This window comes from Tenrec ecaudatus, chromosome 14, assembly GCF_050624435.1.
Source record: "Tenrec ecaudatus isolate mTenEca1 chromosome 14, mTenEca1.hap1, whole genome shotgun sequence".
Lineage (NCBI taxonomy): Eukaryota > Metazoa > Chordata > Mammalia > Afrosoricida > Tenrecidae > Tenrec > Tenrec ecaudatus.
In genome coordinates, this window is record NC_134543.1 from 68,527,657 (window position 1) to 68,552,220 (window position 24,564).

The 24,564-nt window shown below is 42.3% G+C and overlaps 1 protein-coding gene and 1 non-coding gene across 2 annotated transcripts in view; both read left to right on the forward strand.

Moving 5' to 3' along the window:
- Positions 1-24,564, forward strand: part of SLC25A21 (solute carrier family 25 member 21) — a 584,085-nt gene that overhangs the window by 26,439 nt on the left and 533,082 nt on the right. The gene's annotated exons all lie outside the window — the stretch shown is intronic.
- On the forward strand, positions 6,083-6,192 carry LOC142427006 (U6 spliceosomal RNA). Its single transcript, XR_012779853.1, has one exon. It is a non-coding gene; the product is annotated as a U6 spliceosomal RNA (small nuclear RNA).

Sequence of the window (24,564 nt, forward strand, 5' to 3'; positions counted from 1 at the left end):
AAGACATTCTGAATGAAATTAGTCAATCACAAGCATAAGTACTTTATGAGACCACTATTATAAATAGCCAAGCAAAGGTTTTTATACTAAAAGAAACTTTTTTGATAGTTATCAGGACTGAAAGGGAGGGTAAGTCAAGGGCTAGAAGGTAGACAAGAGTTCATTTGGGTGAAGAAGAGGCAATATTTAATAAGAGGGAGGTTGGCAAAATGATGGAAGCAGGAGGAGATATTGGGATGTTAAGACTCCTCTGGAGTCTAAAGATTGTGAACACTCATCTGAAGTACAACTATTAGTCTCTTATCCAGAGGAAAGATGAGTGATGAAAATAGAGATATATGAAAACTAATGAACCAAACAGGCATTAATTCCACACCCTAAGACCAGAAGACTACATGGTACTTGGATACCACTACCAACTGCTCTGAACAGGATCACATTAAAAAGTTCTGGATGGAGTGGGAGATAAATGTGGAACAAAGCCTCAATGTTATATAAGAGATTAGATTGACTGACTAGCTAGAGACTGTTGGCATCCGTAGGCTATGAACCTTAGTCATTTTTCAGATCTGGAACGGGAACTCAGCCTCATGCAAGACCAATCAACCATTTAAGATAAAAAGGACATTTCTCCAAGGATCAAGGTCAGATGGTTAGGAAAGAGGGAGAACGAAGCAGGAAAAAAAGAGAGGCAGTGGGCTATGTGATGGTACATTGCAATTGAGAGTTGCAACAGATGAGTTGCAACAAAATGTGTACAAGTTGTTGAATGTAAAACTGATGATCTGCTCTGTAGACTTTCAATTAATTTACAATAAAATTGTTTTAAAGAGAACCTTTGGTACAGAAGGAAGATGTTCAAACTGTAGTCAAGGCACTGGCAAACATTAAGGCTCTTGGCATGGATGGTATGCTGTGTTGGACAGGGTTCTCTAGAGAGGCAAACCAGATTGCTAGTAATTATATATAAATATATTTATAAAGATAGAGATATAATACAAGGAATGAACCGTTAAATTATATACAGATAGATAATACAAGAAATTAACAGTTGAATTATAAAGCAGTGAGACACTAGCAGTCCTTTAAGGCTTGAGAACTGCCAGTTGCCAGTCCCCTTCTGTAGAGAGAGCTGGGCTATATATACCCAGGCAGCAAACAGCAAGGCAGGTCACCAACTGTCATCAACTGTCGGTCCCCAGCTCCAGAGACGAACATTCCAATCCTGTGGGCTTAAAGGGACCTCAACTTACAGCGACACAGTCCACAGGCTAGGCATCCCACAGGTAGTGTACCCATTTAAATTGAGGCACAGAACAAGCAAGGTGAGGCTCACAGAGCCATTTATCCCTCTGCCCTTCAGTTAATCCTACTTGTGTTTATCGGCCAGGCTGGCACAATAAACTATTGCATATGCCAATTGCATTGTTTCAACAAATAGGTGCTATACTAGAAGCGTTCACTAGTCTATACCAAGAAATTTGGAAGACAGCAACTTGGCTGGATGAGATCCGTATTTTTTGTTAAACCCAAACAAAGTGATCCAACAGAATGTGGAATTATCTAGTGATATTCACATCAATCACAATAAAATTTTGCTGAAGATCATTTTTAAAAAATAGTTGCAGCAATATATCATCAGGGAACTGTCAGACAACCCAGAGAGATTTGTAGGAGGGTCCATAACAAGGGATTGATGATGTCCGAGGAATCTTGACTGAACATAGAATACCAGAAAGGTACTTCTGTATGTTCTTTTAAATGTGCAAAGTTATGTGACTAGATGGATTATAAAACATTTTTGTTCAACACTGCAAAGTTGAGAATTCCAGAATATTTAATTGTATTCATGTGGAATCTGTATATAGACAAAGAGGCAGTCATTCAAACGGAACAAGAGGATACTGCATGGTTTAAAACTTGAAAAGGTATGTGTCAGCGTTGTATCTTTTCACCATCTCACAGTGTTTGTCCTTTTGTGATTGGCTAACTTCATTTAGCTTGATGTCCTCCAAATTGATTCATGTCATGAAGTGTTTCACAGATTCATCATTATTCCTGAGCCATGTGTGACATTCTGTTGTGTGCATATAGCAAACCATTGTTTATTCATTCTTCCACTAATGGGCATTTAAATTGTTTTCATCTTCTTGCTATTGCGAATAGTACTGTAATGCACATGGGTGTTTCTTATATCTGTTTACGCTACATCTCTCATCTCGTTAGGGTAGGTACTGAGTAAAGGGGTTGCCAGGCCATGTGGAATTTCTGTTCCTAGTGGTTTGAGGGAATGCCATACAGCTTTCCACAGTCGTTGTACAACTTTATAGTCTCACCGATGGTGGATGAGAGTGCCAACCTCTTCGCACTCTCTTCAGCATTTCTGTCTGTAATTGTTGTTGTGCTTCGGTTCACTTTGCTATCAATGCTAGTGTGAGTTGGTATCTCATCATTATTTTGAGTTGCATTTCTTGGCTGGATAGAGATTGCAATCATTTCTTTATATATTTGTTGGCCACCTGGATATCTCCTTTGAGTATACTGATGGTCTTTTAAAAAATTAGGTATAGATTTTAATTTTGTGTTAGATATCATTAATAACCTTCTGATGTACATCCTTCCAGCCCCTGGGAAACCAAGGGATGTTCCTACCATGCAGCTCTATCTATATAAGTATCACAACTATAAAATAATATATAATACCTGACATTCATTGAGTACATACTGTGTGTTTGATCTTGTTCTAAGGTTAGGGCAGAACCAGATTTGTGGGACCTATGAACAATTTTATTTTACAAATAAGGAAATTGAAGAAGAGAAAAATTTGTTGACTTTTGCTCAAGATTTCACTATTACAGAGGTTTAAATCCAAATAGACTAGATCTATATTCCTCATTCAAAATCATAAAACTTTTGCTATTTCATTTATGAAATTGTGATACTTAGATTTATTGTGCCAACCTGGCCATTAATAACATGTGGGATTAATCAGGTCACAGTTTGATTGGAGGGCAAAGGGATGAATGGCTCTGCAGGTCCTGCCCCCTCTCTCTTGCCCTCTGGTGATTGGAGTGTGTTGGAGCTTGCCGCTGCTTTAGCTAGTTCTCTGCTTCAACTTGTGAGCTACACTACCTGTGGGCCAAGCCAACCCATGGATCATGTTGCTAGAGCTTGAGGCTACTTTGAGAACTAATTCACCACACTGCTGGTGCATATATCACTTGAGCTTGATGCTGGTGGAGCCTATTGCTTTGCATTGCTTGTGTTTGATATTCCATCTGGGCCTGCTTCCCTAAGCTCCAGAGTTACTGACTGCTGGTGACCCACCCTGCTGTTTGCTGTCTGTGGGCAGACTCTTGCCCGAGGGAGGAACCCACTGTCTGCTTCCTTGACCTTGGACCCCACAGCCCACGTGAGTTGAAGAACTTCCAGTATATTAGCTGTTCCACAGAAGTGAGTTGAAGTGAGCCCTCTGTATTATTGTATGGACTAATTCGCTGTTATAATCCTTCTTGCTGTATCAACCTATCCTCTCTTGTGTATATAATTATAAACGTCCTGGTTTTGTTTTTCTAGAGAACCCTGGCTGACACAGAAATGAAATCATGAAGTATTCTTTTTTGACCCATGGAAATCATTTTTTCCCCACTGCCATCAAATTGATACTGGCTTACAGTAACCCTGTAGTACTGGCTAAAATGACCCCTTTGAATTTCTAAGACTATAACTGTTTATGGGAGTAGAAAGCCCCGTCTTTCTCCCTTGGAGTGACTGGTGATTTCCAACAGGTAAGCCATTATGCCTCCAGGAAATAAGGTTTAAGAAGGAGGAATCAGAAAAAGGTATTCAATAGACTCACATTCAAAGGAAGTCATATGGTAGCTAACTCCCTGTCTGTAGGACACCCCACACCACCCAATCTCCAAACACCTGGAATATTCTGTTTTCAAATCCAGAACCTGAAATGTAATCTAAAGAGTCAGTATTCTACATTAAAAAAAAGGTTCTAGATGTCAGGTTATTTTTATTGCTAGTAACATCTTTCATTAGTTATATAAATTAAAGCTGGGTTTGTTAGAAAGGAATCCACGTAGGAGAAAGGAACTTTATTTCACCATCCTAATTTGTCTGGTACAGCTCATGAGCCTAAATCTGCTAAGCAAACAAGCAGTGGGTTTTTATGATTGCTATTCTATTTCTTCCTATCAAAACTCTCTAATCTCACTGGCCTACCTCTTTTTATTTTGACCACCATTAGTTTAGTTCTGATAGTTTCTTGGCTAGATAGCTTTAACTACCTTTCACTTCTAGATTTAAGTATCTAAGTCCCTCACTTATCAAATACTGAATGTATGTGTGTTCACCAGGTACCAGGTACTGAGTTGGTCATGAGATGATAACACAGAAGGTGGGTTTGGGACCTGGAGGAGGCACCTGAAGTATGAGAGTCAGAAGACGCTTCCACCTTCACCCACCCTGAATAGTGTGTTGCAGCTGCTGCCAGTCATGCAAATGTGAACTGAGGCAAACTGGCAATGGTTCATTCCTGCAACAGCTCCCCTAGAATGGCCTTATCGTTCAGAAAACTCCAATTCCCAACTCAATTAACTTCCTCAATGATTCCTGACCCTTGGGAGGTTAGTATAGTTATCCAGAAGAGGGAGGAACAGAATTTAGATGAAGGCAGTGACAATAGAAAAGAGAAGAACTAGGCTTGCAGAAAAGCAATTAGGTGGTGGGTTGGATTTGTGCAGTTGATTGAGGAAGCAGCCCAGCTGGAGACTTAGTGAAAGCTGATGTTTAATGCCTTTAAGGATGATCAGTGATGTCCGAAGAGGGTTCAGGGAATACAGAGTTGTTTCATGTCTGTGAGGTTTCAATTAGCTAGTAGATGACTGGATGACAGCAAGGTGAGGGGTAGATGATTGGAAACTGGATACATTTCACATGAAGGTGTGTGGGAGTCAGTACCAGTGATTCTAGGTGTGTGTGTGTGTGTGTGTGTGTGTGCGCGCGCGTGTGCGTGTGTGTGTGTGTGCGCGCCCTGGGATGGGGTTTGTGTATCAGGATTGCCTGGAGGGATTAAAAAAATGACCTCATTATTTGATTTTCCCCATTCTTACCCTATCAAGTCCTGTTAAGAATCCTTGCTATAGACCAGCCAGACGAGGCAGGAGAGGAACATTTTCAGAACTCCTAAAATCACCAGGATAGGAGCAGGAGCTCAGTAAAGAAATTCGTGAATGAGCCATCAGAGAGGTGGAAAAAGAATCAGAAGAGAAGAATGCCATGGGAAGACCATTTCAAGAAGCCCGTGGTGTTGAGTATTCTTCCCAGTCACTCAAACAGTGGCTATAAAATATTACTCTCACCTCACTTTACCCATTGACACATTATCACCATTGAGTCAGAATTCCCACCTTAGGTCTAAGTGTTCACTTTTAAATCGGTACCTTCCCCTTATGCTGTCTTCTTCCTTCCAATTTACCTGTGACCACAGTGACTCTGTGCTGCAGAATCACACAGCCTGGCTTTGACTTTCAGCTCCTTCACTTATTAAAAGGTGTCAGGGACAAGTCCTGAGGAGCCGTGATGGGGCTCTTTGGTAGGTGTTGGACTTCTAATCAAGATCAGCGATGCAAAAGTACCAGCTGCTTAGCAGGGAAAAGATGAGGCTCTCTGTTTCCATGAAGATTTCCAGCCTCGGAAACCCTGGGTAGGACTGTTAACAACTGGAGGGCAGTGGGTTGGGTTTGTGGGAGAGTTCCACTTCATCATGGCTTAGTTTTCTGCATTTGGGGGAGGGAAAAGTACCAGTCCTGTAGTGCTGCTATGCTGGTTCTGTGAGTTAATACAAAGAGTGTATCTGACACAGGGTAAGTACTCTATTTTTATGTGTTAACCAAGGCACTGGTAGTAAAATGATGTCCTACAACAAACAAACATACACACCTACTGCTTTCCAGTTGATTTCAATTCATAATGACTCCTCAGGGCAGAGTAGAACTGCTCCACAGGAGGTTCCAAAGTGATAAATATGTTGGAAATAGACTGCCGCATCTTGCTCCCACAGAACGGCTGGGAGGTACTTGCTTCAGCAACTCATGTGCTAAAACTGGAACGATACAGAGAAGATTAGCATGGCCCCTGTGCAAGGATGACACGCAAATTCGTGAAGCGTTCATCTTTAAAAAAGAAGAAGAAGAATGGCCGGTAGATTTGAACCACCAAACTTTTGTTAGAAGCCCAGTGCTTAACCCACAGTGCTGCCAGGTCTCCTTCAATATTATCATAATTATCCTTAACATGTTTCATCTTATCTTTATCATCAACTGAGGAAAGAAAGGATAAAGGCTATTCTAGAATAAAGAAATTGTGATTCTCTCCCGGAAAAAAAAAATTCCAACATTGAGTTGATCATAGAAATAGCTAATTTCTTAAGTCCAAATGGATATTTCTAAACAAACAAAAATGAGTTCTTATTTTTTGTTACCTGATGGTGGGAAGGGCCAGGAACTTTGAGAGCCACTGATCTAAATGGATCTCTCAAAAGGGCCCTTCATCTTTACTGGTGTAGCTTAAGCAAATCTTTCTGCTCATTCACATCCGCTTTTCTTCCTGACAGCATCCTCACCGAAAAGGGCTTTGTAATGGGCCATCCCCCTAAGCTCCAACCCAAACAGTGTTTCTCCTCCTGTGTCCTCATTAGAATTAGCCAAAGCAGTGGCTCTCAGCCTTTCTAACACTGCGCCCCTTTAATACAGTTCCTCATGTTGTGGTGACCCCAACCATAACATTATTTTTTCCATAAAATTATTTTCATTGATACTTCATAACTGTAATTTTGCTACCATTATGAATTGGGTGACCCCTATGACTGGTTGGTTTGACCCCCAAAGAGGTCGCGAACCACAGGTTGGGAACCACTGACCTAAACAGTTTTTAAATAACCACGTAGTGCCTCAGAAAAATTAAATATTTATCTCTGGGCACAGGACTAGAGCAGTGATATTTTAAAAACTTAGACCACTGCTCAAAGCGAGGTTATTAATTCTTGAAGATTCTCTCGGATTTATCTAGATGGCCAATCCCACGTGAGCTCTTGGTGAAAATTGTATTGTGTTTCACTGAGTACAAATGTTGCGTATGGGGAAAAACAGAACAACATATAAGTCCTGTTTCCCCTGTGGGCAGAACACTCTTCTTGCCACCCTGGCCCATGCAGCTACTGCTGTGCATCTATGAGGCTCGCGCCACATGCCTGCTGCCAGTTACATTGGTCCATTCCCAAAGGGCCCGGTGCAAAGCATCCTGTTGCACATGCAGCAGTACGCCTGGACCAGTGTCACACCAGAATGTTCACTAGGGACCTCAGAAGATGAAATGTCACCACCGCAACATGTGTCTGACTCCATGACATGCCCTGGGGGTTCCAGTAACCAAATTCCTTTTTGTTGCTTCATTCACAGAAACCCACAAAGCCTCCAAGGTTAGTCTGCATGCTCTCTTCTGAGTTGAAGGCATTCAACTTAGACAAAAAATTCAAAGTGCAAAGCATGTACATTAAAGTAGACGAATTACAAGTATCCAGCTTGATGAATTACTCAAAGCATATCAACTTGTGTAGCCATTACCTGGCCAAGAGATAAAACATTATCACCCAGCCCTCCTTTTCCTTCCTCTAATTGTTTCCTCCTTCTTCCTTCCCAGAGGTAGCGCATTGAACTTTGACTTTGGTTTTGATTGGTCAGAGCCCCTCTAATTCCTTTTCCAACGAGGTTTGGTTTGCTCGCCCATTAGGAGAGCCTTTAACAATCTGGCCGAAGCCAGCAGCTTCTTTTCTCTGTTTATTTCCCCCATCTGTTTAGAATTCACATCCACATTGGGTTGTTGCCTCATCTAATCAAGCAAGGGAATGTCTCAAGACTGTGTGCTCCATAAACTACTTAATTTTCTGAAACACTCACTGCCAGGGGCTTAATGAGAAACCACCAAATCTTCTTTGGCCCTACGTCCCTCGAAGGGCCCGTATTTCTCAGAGAGCCTGCAGTGCACATGGGCTCTTAGGAATTAAAGCAAAAAGGAATGTTCCTTGACTTTTGCCTAGGTCAGAGTTCCTATCATGTTTGAAGTTTTTGTGAGGCGCTTTACTCTTTTTCTTTATACATTCAGAATCATAGCGTGTTTCTTATGCCTGGTATAAGTAGAAATGGTACAGACAATTAGAGGATAGATTCCATGTTAACTCAGAGTGAATGTTTTTTTTTTTTTTTCAACTCCTACCTTGTATGGAATGCTATATGCCTCTGAATTCACACTGATGATTGAGTTCTCTTTTCAAAGACATCCTAGCACACAGTGAATCTGGGGTTCCTTGAGGGAAAGGATTTAGCTTTATTTCTATTCTTTGTCATTCTCACAGGATCGTATATACACTGAGTAGAATTATCCTGGCTTAAAAACATTGCCTTTTAAAGAATATTAGCTAATATCAGTGATATAAGTTGAGAACAATTAATAAAATAATTTTTAAGTGGGTTTGGGGACTTGAATTCAGGTAAGAAATCAATATAAATCCTAAATTATGTTTAAGAAAATCTTAATGAAGCCCTATAATAAAACTAGAAATGTTCCCGAATTGATTCGTGGCTATAGGCTCACTATGTAGGAGCCTTGGTGGCACAGTGGTTAAGCTTTGGGCTAACAAATGAAAGGTCAGCAGCTCAAACCCAGAAATCACTCCCTGCTTTCATAGAGATTTGCTACCTTGAAAATCCTATGAGGCAGTCCTATGCTGCCCTATATGTTTGATATGAGTCAGACTTAACTCACAGGCAGCGGGTTTGTATTTTGGAGATTTAAGCACACTACAGGGTCCCTAGATGCACCAAAGATTTTGTGCCGGACTATGAACCTACAGGTTGGCTGTCTGAACCCACACAGCGCTGCCACAGAAGAAAGGCCTGGTGATTATTTTCCGTGAAAAGCACAGACAAGAAAACTCTACTGAGCTGTAACACAGAGGGCCTCCAAGAGTTAGAATCAACTCAAGGCGCCAGCACATTACATAACACTGGACTATTTTGGGCATGCTTATTTAAAATTTATTTAATACAGTGCTTTTTATCTCACTCAGAGAATGTAGGACTTGGGGTAAATCACCCTAAGAGTAAATCACAGATTTACTCGACCCAGGAGCAATTCATCTGCCATCTCGAGGGTTTATTGAGGTTGTTAGGAAGGTGGAGTACTACTGGTGTCCAGTGTAAAGTAGTCGCTCAGGGACAGTGCTGAAAGGGACACTGGGTGAGTCTGAGTCATTTCTGAATGTTGAACGTCATGTTTTCCATTTTCTCACACTAACTGGGTCCTTATCCAGAGAAATGGAACGGCACAAGATGCCTCCGGCCAGCAGAAAGGTCAGGACGATAGCGCCCCGCGCGGGCTGCAGGCCTACCACTGTGCACCATAAAGCAACCCTGGTTCGCTTTCACTAGGTGGTGCACTCAAGGAATTACTGTTTCTGAGGGCGTGGAGTACAGTTGCTGTCACGTCAGTGTTACGAAATCAGTGTTGGCCCAGTGGCTGAGAATTTCTTTAACGGGAAGCTGCGGTTCTGTAGTCCATACCATACCGTCTTTCTAGACCAGAGTGTGTAACGGAACTTTCTCTGCTGGCGGAAATGTCCTCTCTCAGTGTGGTCTCATATTCCAGGGAACGACACTAAGTCTGTGGAAAATTGGACAATGGAAAATGTCCATGAACCTTGTGAAGCCCCCTTCTATTGACTTCTGAGGTCTTATATCCTAGAATCACATGTCCAGTGCTTTCTAAATGAAAACAAACATCTGTTTTCACTCATTCCTTCCAGTTTTAATAGTCCCTCTTCTTTGTGACAACCTGGTGTGATCTCTGCTCAGCATCAACACATGCCATCCTTACCAAAAACTGGGGAAAGAAGTGATATTAGTTTAGATCTACTTCCGCTGCCTGACCAGATTTTCAGTTCTGAGGTTTCTATATGGCCGTGTGTATTAGCTGAGCCCAGACAATTGGATGCTCCAGCCAGCTGGAGAACTTGTCTTTGTGGGCTTGAAACCTAAATTTGTTTTTAATCGATGAAGGTGTTGGACTTCAGGTTCATAAGTACAGGTCTAAGTAAAAGGAGCAATTTGGGATCCCTTCCAGACTTGGTGTCAAGAGTTAATAATTGCCACACTCTCTTTCATCGTGAAGGGGAGGAAAGGTATAAAGAAAAACAATAGTCAAAATAAAACCACAAAACCACCAGCAAGAGTATTAAAACAAACAAGTCAAAGGTAAAGATAGGGTTATAAAGGACGTCCAAACTGAGAGGGTCCTGGAAATGCATTGTACAGTATTAACGCTGAAGTCAAAGACATTTGTGAAAGCCACAGATAATTGTGTTCACGTGGGTAGCCATTCTCTCTCCATACAGGCAGCTTGGTAAGTGGGCATTTGAGGTCTTTGGAGTTATATTTTCCAGTGTTAGACTCCTGGTACTGCTATAACATGATGGTGTGACCTCACCTCAGCCCTTTGACCCTGTTTTCTCACTTTTGAGAAAGGAGAAATTCCCACCTTGCTAAGTTAAGTAGGTGTGTTAGACTGGTTAGACTAGAGAAATAAGTCTAGAGATACTCATATGGATATGGGAGAGCTTTATATCAAAGAGGAATTGTATATTAAGAAAATAACTGAGCCCAGTCCAGATCAAGTCCATAAGTCTGATATTAGCCCATATGTCTGGTACCAGTCTATAAATTCCTTTTCATACTTATGCAACACATGCAATGATGCTGACTGCAGGACGATCACAGGCCAGTGGGCGGAAAGTCTTATGGATCCAGTGGTGGTGGAAGCATCTCAGTACTGGCGTAGGTTTCCATGTGGCTCTTCCTGTTCCAGGGCTCTGGCTGGGTCAGCGTGGCTCCATGTGTCTTGTCAGCAGAAAGATGAAGCTGAGATGTGTCTGTGTCTTGCTTCCAGGGAGGAAGACAGGAGTTCCCAGAATCCTCAGGAGAAGGCCATGCCCACGCAGGCATTATTGGCTATGATCTGATTGACAGGCTAGACTCCATCTCTTCACTCAAGTTGACAGGAGATTATGTAACAGCCACAGTCGTCAGTGTTTGTAATGTGCGTGGCTGGCACTCCACGAACAGCTGTTGTTGTCATGATGAGGTCTGCCTGACTTGGTGGTGAAATCGTACTGACTCACACAGCCCCATGCGTGTGGAGCAGAGCTGCTTCTCAGAGTTTGCAAGGCTGGGATCTTTCAGGAGCGGATTGCGGGGTTTCTCCAGAGACACCTTCGGATGGATTTGAACTGTCAGCCTTTCAGGTAGCTGTTGAGCACTTAGCCCATATTTGCAACTTCCACGACCTCCTCCAGGTGGCTCAGTGGTTACAAGTTGGACTGCTAAATACAAGGCCAGCAGTTCAAAAGTACCAGCCTGCAGTTTATCTCTCACCGTGGGAGCGAGAGTTACAGTCTGGGAAACTCACAGGGGCATTTCTGTTCTGTCCTGTGGGGTCACCATTGACTCAATGGCAATCAGTTGAGGTGAGGAGCTATATTATAAGAACTAATTCTAGTTATAAAAGAAAAATCTTTTTTTTTAATCTCAGGGAGCACTTGCGTTCCTAAAATGTTAGCAATGCAGAGTCATGGGTCTCTGCAGCTTCCAGAGCCCTAACTACTGTTGCTCCAGTCAGATAAGATCAGTTCTGCCAGGTGTTTAGCACAGATGTAACTCACAACTTCAAGCAAAGCTTTAGCTGAGCTCTATCAAAATTAATGAATGATTATCCTTCAGTTGTTTTATTATGCATGGGACTATTCATCATTTAATATGTACTTAGACGCTCTTTGAGAGCAGGGAGTGAGTAAGGGATGTTTCTCAATGCCCTGTATCTGTAAGTGCTTGTTACTTGAATTTAACTGTGTATTAGAGCTTACAGGGAGCCCTGGCGGCTTAGTGGTTATGTGTTGCTCGCAGTTTGAAACCACCAGCCACACCAAGGGAGAAAGACAAGACTTTCTACTCTTTACAGCAGTAGAAAGTCTCCGAAATCCACAGGAGCAGTTCCACCCTGTCCTCTATGGTTGCTATGAGTCAGAGTCTACTCCATGGCAGTGAGCTTTACTTATTTTTTATTAGCGCTTACTTTCTAAGTACAAAGTTTGCCCAAGGTTAAGTTTATAGTTGCTGAAAATGAGGAGGACTTGAAGCACTTATTGGAGTGCAGCCTTCAGTATGGTTTACAACTCATTAGAACAAAAACCCAAATCTTCACTACTGGACCAAGAGGTAACATCATGATAAGGAAGAAAAGATTGAAGTAGTCAAGGATTCTGTCTTGCTTGGATCCACAAACAATGCTTGAGGAGGCAGCAGTCAAAAGATCAAAGATTGCATTGTCTTGGGTAAATCTGAAGCACAAAATGTCTCTAAAGTGTCGAAAAGCAAAGATTTTTTTTGAGGACTAAAGTAAGCCTGACCTAAGCCAGGGCACTTTCAGTGGCTTCATATGTGTGTGAAAGTTGGACATTGAATAAGAAAGAACAAAGAGAATTAAGGTATTTGAATTATGGTGGTGATGAGGAATATTGGCAGGACTGCCAAAAGAACAAACAAATCTATCTGGGAAGAAGTTTAGTTAGAATGCTCGTTAGATGTAAGGATGGCAAGGCTTGTCTCGGGTACTTTGGGCGTTTTGTCATAAGAAGCCAGTTCCTGAAGCCATCATCATTCTTGGTAAAGGAGAGGGGCAATGATAAGATGACTGTCGACCGGGTGGATTGACACTGCGGCTGCATTGGCGGACTCAACCATCAGAACAATTGTGTGGATGGCACAGAACCAGGTAGTGGGCTATGACCGGTTCATTCTGTTGTACCTAGGGTTGTTATGAGTTGAACCAACTGAATGGCACCTAACAACAACAACACAGTTTACATTGAGAACCCTATAACCACTTTTGGGTCTCCACCTAGATTCAGCTTTCCTTGAATTCTTTCAAGTAATGAGCTAGCAATATGAACAGCTTTGCCTTCAGGCAGCATGTGTTTGAAAATTGATTACTACTGCTCCCCTAGCCAGTCCAGAGAGGGGCAGCCTCGCCCGTGCAGACGTTCCTGGGTGTGCCCTTGTTGGAATTTGGAGTACCACGGTTCACCTAGTCTTGAGAGCATCCAGAGGCAGCGCCAAAGAACAGCCTGCTGATCTACTTCTGAATAGAACCTTACGGAGCACTGTTCTCCTCGGACACGTGTGCAGTCCAAGGTGACTCGATAGCAACTGGTTTCTCTAGCTCCTTTAGCCCACTGACCTTGTTTTATGGTGGTTAAAGGCTATCAATGATTTTCAGAAAATTATATAGAAAATAGATTCTGGAACCTTGGAATACATTCTCAAAACCATTTCCTAAATATCGCCCCTTCGTACATGTGACTTGCCAGAATGTATGCGTTTGCAGATGCCATTTGTTCTCTACAGAGCCAGTGGGCATAATCAGCCAGCGGGTTTAAATCATTTGCCCCGCAGCGGTGATCTGGAGTTCTAAAATTGTTTGAAAGTCACTTTGAAAGGATAGGCGTAAGCCCTTTGAGCATTGCTTCAGATTACTTAAAGTTACAAGATCTTCACTATAATATGCTTTCAACTACGCAGTATTTATATGGCTCTTTTATTAACGTCAAACTGTTCTCAGTTAGCAAGTGACCTCAGTTTGGTAGCACCCACAGAGGTTCCCTCAGGTTTCCCTTAGGATAAGGAAGGACTACAACAGCATGGCTGGCAGTGATCACACAGGTGCACTACATGTAGAGGTCATTTATTTTAAACTTTAAAATTTCATCATATTGGGGCTCATACAACTCTTATCACAATGTATCCATCCATCCATCGATTGGGTCGAGCACATTTGTACATTTGTTGCCATCGTCATTCACAAAACATTTGTTTTCTTCTTAAGCCCTTGGTATCAGCTCCTCATATATAGATATAGATATATAATTTTAAAAATTGATAGATATGTGGAAGAACTTCTGTTTAGTGCTGGGTTGGTGCTATGTGTGCCAATGGAACCATGCCACTTTCTAACACCAGGAAGAGTGCACAAGACAGAGCATCCCAGCCCTGAAAATTTGCCCTCAACCAACCTTTTCCCGGCCATTGAGCCGGCAGACTTGGGGTTGGAACGTCGGTGATGGCAGACAGGCTAGAGCCTGCAGCCTCTGTTTGTTTCAGTGGTCAAGTGAAGTAGCTTGATCAGGTGCTCCTGTACTCAAGTAGCTTTGCCCTCCGTCTGCGTTGCCTCTGTTTCTTACTCTGGATGACAGGTGAGGACTAAAAGGTGGTGCTGCTTTCTCAGAGGACTGAAGACAACATGGATGACTTCAGTCTCTGGGGGCCATTTATAAACATGATAGTTTGCATTTGTGACACATTTTATAAGGAGATCTGGAGGTATAGTGGGATGGAATCCACAAGGTCAGCAATCTGAAACTGCCAGCAGGTCCCCATGGAAGAAAGATTGGATTTGTTACTCTTGTAACGAGTTACGGTCTCGTGGAGTAAGCGAGAAATATTTAAATTTAGAGCAAATTCAGGTATCCCATTATACTGTGGTTCGATCCACCATAATCAAGTTTACAATTATCTCTGATAACAAAACTGTTCGCATCCTTCAACTGTCGGGCAAAGGGATTATTACAGAGGCTTAATCCAACTAGATAATCCAGTACTCTTATCTAGACAGTAGATATTCTTACAGATGCTTAATCCAACAAGATGGAGTCTGGGCACCCAATGTCTTCCACAGCCTTCTTCCCTTTCATCATATTTGCATTTCGTTACTGCTCTCTATGCATCACACAGGCTGGTGCGCTTCTTCCATGTGGACTTAGTTGCTGCTTCCTTTAGATGGCTGCATGGCTGAATACAAGTCTTTAAGACTCCAGACATTATTCCGATTAATTGCAGGGCATCATCTACTCAGTGACCACACTTTGCTGTAGCACCCTTATTGTCAGTGATCTCTCCATGAAGGTGAGTATCGAGAACAATGTTGTCAGAACTAACTGTTCTTGCATTGGGGTTAGAGTTAAGTGGGAGCCCAGAACCCATCTGCTTGTCCACAGATTATGAACAACTCTGGTTTGTTTTAGTGGTCTTATTATTATTTTATGTCAAAGTAAAAACATTATCAATCATCCCCTTGGAGTATAAGGCGATTGCATTGATAACATCAATAACTTATCCAGTAGCATAGGATTTAAGGTACTGTGGAGAAAAGGGGGTTATGTGAGTGAGTTTAGTCCATCTGTGAACTGCAACAGACATTTTCTTTCTGGCTTATTTTATTATTGCCGGCAGTCTTTTCTTTCTTCTGTATTTTCAGCCCATTGCTAGTTTTCTCTCTCTGTTTTGTTTTTTACTGTTTCTGTTGTTTCCAAGTTTATGAAATACAGAGGGGGTGGATGCATAGAGACAATAAGGGATGCAATGGTTTCTCAGCGACGAGGGAAAGGATGGAGGGAATGGGGAAGAAAATAATGAACGCAGGAGGAGTGGCAGTGCAGTAGAACTGATTGTGATGATGTATCTACAGCTCTTCTTAAAGGCTATCTAACTATGGAGGTTTATGACAAAGGAATTTTATATAGATGAAAGTATAAAAACAGTGTTACTGTCTCAGAAACCACAGGGGCAGTCAGTTCTACTATGTCTAGGGTCGCTATGAGTTGGCATCAGCTCAATGGCAGTGAGTTTGGTTTCTGGAACACATTTTATCATTTTCATTGCCACTAAATATATGTGAAGTGTGTTCCTTTATATTTTGATCTTTATTTATCCAGAGCCCAAACAGTTAAAGCAGACCTCATTCATGCAGGTCTTCGCATTGGTTTGAATCAGTGCAGTTCCGGGAAATTAGAACAGACCTGAATTTGTAAAAAGTGCGTGTTCTAGAATGATACACCGGATTGGGAATAATTAGGAATCGAGGCCCAGGAATGGGAGAGGCACAGTGAGTCCATTCCGGAGCCTGATGCAAGCGATGGGCGTATGGCTGGAACAGAGGGATAGACGTACAAAGCAGCATGGCCATTGCCATTCTTGAGCTGGGCCTTATTGGCATTATTGAATGTCTTCAATCTTCCTGACTCCTTGTCCAGCTTTGGCATGCTCCCGAGCTAACTGAAAAGACTATGGTTTGCATCAGGCACAGTCACCAAAGTGTCATCTTTGCCTTTCTGCTTCTAGGATTCAATCGTAGAATCATACCCCAAGGGGAGAGATGCCACATTGCCAAGCAGTCCAGGAATGCACCTGGCGCCACAGTGCCTCTCCTGAGCCACTGGTTCTCCCGGGCTGCTTCTGCTGAGCTTTGCATCTGACAAATGGCTACAGCAGTAGTAATCTATTCAGTTTTGGAATAAGAGATTCCAAATTAGCATTTTTATTCTTGGGGATGGTGCTTTCACTTGTTTACTTTAGCCAAATGTGTAATGTACTGTGATCAATTAAGATTGTGTTGCAGTTCATACTCTGGGGTTCGTTGTCACTATAGTCCGCCCCTAAATACTGTAAATGTCTTACCTGTGTTGCACACAGCTTGCCTTAAAGACTGTTTCTGGTGGCTTAGTAACTGCCTTCTACTTGGCTAAGAACTTCACACAGTGGTGTGAACTATTACCATAATGCTCCATCCATCCCACATGACATAGCTATTCAAATCAGAAACTAACCAAGTGGTGCTCCATGAGAGCCACCCTGAGTACTCTTAGAAAGCAAACAATACGAAGTAGGCCCAGAAGTAGAGTGAGCTTCCCCACACATGTCCCACAAAGTATCCTTGGAGAAGGACCTGCTATGTCTCACGGACACTTGCTTACCCTATTTCACATCATCTGATGACCACTCTTTTGTGCCTGGGTGGGCATGCGATGGCTCACGTGCCAGCAAGTACACTGTAGTTCATGTCCTGGGTTTCTATCACCAGCTCAGGTCATGTGTGACACGGTTTCTCTCTGTCTTCGTGGCCCATCTAGGCTGGCTCTGGTCCCTTTACTGGCTAGTTCAGCCTTCATCTATCAGTCTCAGGTCAACCTCAGGCCTAGCTCACACCATCTCTCTAAGTCCAGATCTCTGCATAGGATCTCCTCAGCGTCTGTGGTAGACCCTGTGCTAGGTCTCCCAAATATTATAGCTCTCAGTTCAGCAGGAGCTTCTGCTGCTGCCTTTAAGGAGGGCCTGCACCTCCTCAGCCCTGTGCTGCCACCTGATTTGACCTTGTACTGTTGCCCTTAACCACAGTCCCATTTTTGTTTCTTTGTGTGTGTGTGTGTGTGTGTGTGTGTGTGTGTGCGCGCGCGCGCGCGCGCACACTCAGGAGCTGTCTGCTGCTCCGCTGACTCCTTTCTTATGAACCTCTTCTGCTCTCAGCTCTGGAAACCCAGAGCAGGAAAGGTCATGTAAGGGAATCCGCAGTACCTAAATAATTCCCCAAGAGGCATTCTTCTTCTGACCACACTGTCCCAATTCCACTGCTTACTTCCAACCACTCACTTTGCTTCTTATTTACTTATTCATCCATTTTATTTGTTTACACTGCCACTGCGTCGATTCCAAATCGTAGCAACCTTATAGGGACAGAGTAGCTGGAAGCGCCCTTGTGAGTATCCAGAGCTGCTGCTGGCCTGAGCGTTGCGGCCCACAGCATGATCTCTGCACCACCAGGGCTCCTTGCCTTTTGGTGGTGACGCTCATTGTGCCACAGTGCTCTCTCCTGCTGGACCTTGCTCTCAAGACAGGACCTAAGGCGAGCAACAAATTCTCCACAATTGAAGGAGACATTTTAAACAGACAAACAGACAGACTGTCCAGGACGTTACTATCAATCTGCCTGACAACAGTTTTCAAGATCACTGGCCAATTTGTCTGTTGCAAGTTTGCCTGTTTATGCAATCGGGCTCAACGCCTTGAGCTAAAGCTAAAGTATTCTTACAGTGAGTTTTTAGGCATTTTCCTTACCTAATAAGAAAGCCACTGAAGCCAGAGAAATGCTAAGGCGTGCTAAAATGAAAGTATTTCAGTGGATTATTCTGCCTAAAGTTAAGCCTGCCTTTACACTATCTTAAAAGCTGTCCAAATCAATCCTTAAATAGTTTAAAAATTAGAAAAATATGTTGGATAAACTGTCAATAGGATGAACAAGTGAGCTGTACCTTTTGCCCTTTTTTGAGGGGGAAGCAAAATATTGTCATTTTGTTGTTGCAAAATGTTTTTTGATTTAATAAAGCTTATAGACAAAGTGAAAACCAAATTCACTGCCATCGAGTTCATGCCGACTCCTAGTGACCTACAGGACAGAGTAGAACTTCCCCAGGGGGTTTCTGAAGCTATCACTTTTTAAAGGAGTAGAAAGCCTCAACTTTCTCCTGCAGAGTGGCTGGTAGCTTCCCACGACTGAGCTTGCAGTTTGTGGCTTCCAGGGCTCCTTACAGATCCTGATAACCTCCACTTCCTCCAGGGGAGTCGATGGTGGGTCTGTGGTGCACTTCAGTGCTTGCCTCCAAGTGCCACCTGGGTACTTTCAGCAAAGCTTACAGCAACAACAACGCCCTCACTGCTAGCTCAGCACTTTCAAGGTCACGACTTCGAAACCACCTGTTGCTTCTCTGGAGAAAGATGAAGCTTTCTACTCCCATGAAGAGATAAAAGTCTCGCAGACCTACAGGGGTAGTTCTACCCTGTCCCATTCACTGGATGGGAGCGATTTTTTTTTGTTTGAGTTTGTCATTAAGTGGGTCTGGCTCATTACAACCCGACAGGAGTGGGTAGAACAAGCCCTTGTGAGTTTCTGAGGCTGTCAGGCTCGATGGGAGCAATCAGTGGCGTCTTTGCTTTCTGGGAGCAGCTGTTGGGTTCGAACACCGGATCTTGCCTTAGCAGACCAACTCATCACCACTGCCCTATCAGACTCTGAATAAAGGAGTCCATCTTTATTGGTTGAGGCTTCTCTCTAAAATGACCAATATAAAAATTACACCATGTGTGTTGGGGAAATTTTACATGTCCAAAAATGACTTCCTTTTGTTTTGTTATCCTGTGTTTTTCTCCCAAGATTGACTGCTTCTTGTATTTCAGCATCTAAGAAGGAGATGGCAGTATTGAGCCTCGGCTCTCATTTGATAGTATTTGAAGGAGCTTAAAATCCAAAAAAAGTATCACTTTAGCTAAAGTCAGTCTCATCTCTTGGGATTTCATTTTGTACCCTTTCCCCCTCTCTGCATTCCCAAGTAGAGAGTGAAAGGTGTCCTCCTGTATATTAGGTGTGCCCTGCAGAGGTGCATTAAAATGCTTGTTCTCCTTTTCTGCACATCGAAGAACCCTGATTTATGAGACACACAGAAAAACCCTCTCCTAAAAAAACTGAGGACCAACTCTAAAATGCAAAAGTATGTTTATGATCCAGCTGTTTTCCTAAGGCTTCGACAGGAAGAATTAACTTTACATTTCCAGAACCCAAAATACTTTACTGAGCCATGTCTTATGATAAATAAACGGCTCCTTGGGAATGAAGTTTTCACCATCTCTCACTCTTTCTTTCTTTTAAGGGAAAAATGACTTTTTTCAAGGTTGATGCCCTGAAAACAAGAACTTTAGATGATGGAAGGAATTATTTACTTAGTCCTCATTCACATCCACTATTTTGCATGAATTCCTAGTCTCAAAAGGATGATTCATGTACCTTTGAGTTCTGTGTTAGAAAATAAAATGCCCTTTGTCAGTATCAAAAGCAATTAAATGCTGGATTTTAGTCCACGAGCTACGAGAAAAAAATGGAACGCTACCATGTACAGTTGTATTTCAGTTGTTTTAAACATGCATGCCAAGTTTCTTTCGCAACTAAACTGCCGCTGCGTCAGAGGGCCTGAACCTGCAGTTGGAATGGCACCGATACTGCGCATTATCCCTGGGAAATGCCCTGCCGTGCTTAAAGCACGCACAAGAAATGTTTTCACACGTGAGACTTGGGCGACGAAGCCCCATCCAGAAAGATGTCTAATTGTTGACTTTGATGATCACCGATGGTGGGATTGGCTCCCCTAGCTTAATTGTCATGGGTCTCAGGTGACTATGGAAATGCTGAGTGAAGATAGCTGACGCCTTTCACAAAGCTAGCAGGCCTGTTTGGGCTCTGTTAGAGGCGAAGGCCCCAACAACAACGTCTTCATTCATATTGTTCTGATAAACTTAATGACATTATTTTTTTAAAACCAAAAGGAATTTTTTTCTCAGCTGGATTCCTTCACTGTAGGTTTTAATCGCAAACTTTGAAAATGAGAACAGAGCTATTATTTTTGATTAAAAGGACATGTTCTGGTTAGTTTGGAAAGGTCTGCCTGCTAAAGGCTTACAATAGTGTGTCCATGGATTTAAAATGTAATAATAAAGCTGGAGGAAGTAGCATTTGCTTTTTCAGTACCAGTGTCAGTGTTGTGAGATGCACACCCTTGGACTGTGTAGACATTCTCCGACAGCACTTACTACTTAAAATCCCCGCTAGGAGTAGGCTGATCAGTTACTAGCCGACTAGGATAGGAGCAGACCCAAACCAAACCCATTGCCATCGAGTGGATTCCGGGTCCTGGAAACCCTGTATAAGAGTTCCAAGGCTGTGAATCTTCTTGAGAACAGATAGCCTCCTCTTTCTCCTTCCACAAGGATGGTGGGTTTGAACTGCCAACCTAATGGGTAGCAGTTCAACTCTTAACCCACAGGACCACCAGGGCGCCTCTGGGTCCGAAAACTAACCCAAACTCACTGCCATCGAGTAAGACATGAAAACTCAAACTCAATTTCACAGCCATCACATTGATTCATAGCAACTCTGTAGGACAAGAGTGGGCCTTGAGGGCTTACAAGAGTAGAAAGTTTCATCTTTCTCCTGTGGAGTGGCAGGTGGATTCAGACTGCGATCTTGTGCTCGGCAGCCCAAATCATTACCTACTAGGCCACCGAGGCTCTCTAGGTAAAACAGGGAATCCTGAGAGGCAAGTAGAAGTTGGAAATTGTATGTTTGTTGTGTGCTATGAATTAACCACCATACAACCATGATACAACGTGAAACATGGTGTCTTATGCATACATAATGTGTTCACGGTTGACTTAAGTTTTCATACTATCCTTGCTGAGTGATTTTAGTTATTATTGCTTTCACTAAGTTCATCTTTAAAATTCTTTTTGAATTTTTTCATCCTTTCTGTTACAACAGGATTGTTCTGGCTAAGTTTGGTTTTACATAAATGAATCTACAAAATGAGCTTCCTTAAAATGTATTTTGATTATGAGCATTATTTGTATTTCAATTATTAACGTGGTTTGGTGATAGAAGGAACACTGGAATCTTGAAATACTTTAGCAGCAGTGCTGAGTAATATAATTATAGTATGGAAGCACAGGTTGGTTTTCGGCTCAATGAAAATACTTCGGAGTTGCAATACATGAAATCTTATATGAGTGTAGAATGAAGCAATTTATTAAACTTGATGTTTCAGTCACGCGCCAGTTGTCTCACCAGTATTATGTCTTTGTATGTGTTTGAGGTTGAATGCTCTTATCAGCCGAATCTCTTCTTCTCAGCAGGCATATCAAAGTCAAATACAGTCTCCTAGTCCCTGATGGTTTTCTAGGAGGAGCAACCACTGCTAAGAATATGCTGTGCACTTGTGGGGTTGTATTTGTGCAAAACGCAAATATGGCCCAAGGAGAGCCTATGAATACTTCCCGATCCTGTAGTAATGAGATTAAAAGTGGGCTAGTGTTTTTGTTTCTCACTCCTCCCTTTCTTTCTCAAGTCTTCCAGGCAGCGGTAGGCCTTATGCGTTTTTGCTGGTGATGTCTGATCCTTATGGGAGAGGAAAAAAATCCTCTCCATGCTTCTCCATTCAAATGTTCATCAGACAGGCTAGTGTTGTGGAGAAGGAGAACTAGAAAAGGCCCTGTCCTGTTTTGAATACTCTGTAGCATCCATTCTTGGCAAGCGTCAGCGGGCCCTTGGCAGAGCTACCTCCCGGCCCTGTGCTTCATTATGGTGTGTAAGGAGCCACCTCTCTTAGCCAGCCTTGTCAGGACATTGCCCAAGGGAAAAGACGCCAGAGAGTCTAGGAGAGTTGGTCTTAAAGAAACTCGCCTTGATTGAGTGGTCAGGGTACATACGTTAGCCAAAGACTTGATGATATGCTGGTATCTGGCCATCCCACATTTGAAGCAGGATATGATTCTGAATGGAAATGCCACTCTTTCAATCTCCTTTTTGCTGGAACGATTGTTATCTTTGGTGAAAATGTCTAGGTATGCACTTCTGCAGCATAATTTTATCCTGTGGAGTACTTTTACTTACGTGCCTCAGAATACAATAGAAACTTGGCTTGCATACAAAGGAGAAAATTTCAAGTTTCATAGTTTATAAAAATCAAAAGTGAAAACCAACTATATGCCCAATAATAAGATGATTTTCTGTTTAAGTTATTTCACCTTCCTCTTACTTCTTCTTATGTGCTGCTGCTTATGTAAAATTAAATCTGTGGCATCCTGAAAATGTAAAATTAAACATGTTTGTTCACTTCTAAAAATAGCATGTTTTATTAGAACAACCTCAAATGATCATTAGAAAAAATGATTTAAGTATTGCACAGCAACAAATAATAGTGGCTATTAAAATTGGAATTTTTTTAGCCTTAAAAGTTTCTAATATCTTTGGTCTGTTTAGAAAACAAATGCATTTAATTGTTTCCATCTCTTAAATATGTCTAGTGGATTCAGTTTTTATTTGCTGTACAAATAAATTGCTTCTAGTTGCATTGCTTCTTTTTAAACATCGTTTCAAATTGGGACTTAATGTGGTTTGAACATTTGGCCAGAAAAATCATCCTACTTTTGTCTGAGGGTGGCTGATTACATCTATCTTTTCCAGCTTACAACTGCCAGTATATTCAGAAGTATGCAAACCCAACCCTGAGACAATTTGTCATTACAAGTTGATTGTAGCTTGGTGTTTCATTATGGTACATAGGAACAAAAGCACACAATGAGATTCTGAAGCACAATGGAACACCAGGGCAAAACCTGTTCATGCATCACAGTATTTGACTTGCTTTTCTCTGCCACTTTTAATGCCTAATTATCTGGATTATTAAAATCCAAGCAAAACATAAATCATATTTCATGATGAACTTAAAAAATAGCTTTCAAATATCCTCACAGTAAACATACAAGCAGGTGTAAAATATATCATGGAAAAGAAGAAGCTCATTCCAAAGTGTAACTTTTGACAGTTGCATATTCCCAAATCACGAGGGAAATGACTGAGGAGAAAAAGCAACCTCAGTGAAAAAAAAATAAAGCTTCAGTGTCTCATGCCTACTCACATTCTCTCTGCCCATGTTCTGTTCTTCATAATCCATCCTTTCGCTATCTTGCCATGAGGAAAGGGAGCAAGGAGAAAGGAGATTAGAAGTATTTCATGCTTGATCAATTCCATACCAAATCCACCCCTCTAAACAAATTGGCCTTGTTTGTGAGATGGTGGGGAGGATTTGGAGAGGTCACTGAGATGGGGTTGGGGGATGTTGTACTCACTGCCATAGGAGACTAGCAGACAGCCAGGTGACTAGCTGACATGTGACTTTGGCGCATGCTTTCCGCCTCTTCCTGGAAAACCCCTTGGACCAGTTGAAATCTGACCTACCTGAAGTGTGTGTGTGGAAATGCTTAGAAGCACTTTATGGCGCTTTCTTAGTGTGACTTGACACTGTAAGAGGAGCTCAGGTCAAGCCTTCCTGGGGATTTAAGCCCCCATAACAGGCACTTTGGTGGCACAATGGACAAGAGACCTATGCCAACTGACAATTGATGGTTCAAATCACCCTGTGGCTCCAAGGAGAGATCCAGGGATCTGCTCCCCAGGATGATTACCCGTAGCCATGGGGTCAGTTCTGACTCATAGCAACCCTGGAGGAGATTGCAGCCTAGAACACCCTACCAGGCCACTTACTCAGATCCATGGGGCCACTGTGAATCACAATGACTGGACATCCCACAGCAAGATGAAAGAACAGGAACCTATTGAATATTGTTTATGTGCATCTCTGTACTATTATTATTTGTTTCTTTCTAAGTTTAAGTCATTAGTTGGGTAGAAGTGATTTATGTTAGTCAAGGCATAATAGCCTGTAGCAAAGAGACTCTGTAATACACTGGCTTCTAGGAGAAAGAAGGGATTCAGTAGTTGCTGTTCTTCAAGGTCAGGGCATCTAGATTCTGTTTATGTTCCCTCACTCTCCCGAGAAGATGCCTAGTGAAAGCTGGATTACCGCCCAGGCATCTTCACTCCAGGCTGAACTAGTGCTGGAGTGAATGGTTGGGTATAAGAAAGGAGGGACAGCAGCTTCACATGCCTGTTGCTTAAGAATTAATTCCAACTCAGAGTGACCCTGTCGGACAGTGTAGAACTGCTACATACGGTTTC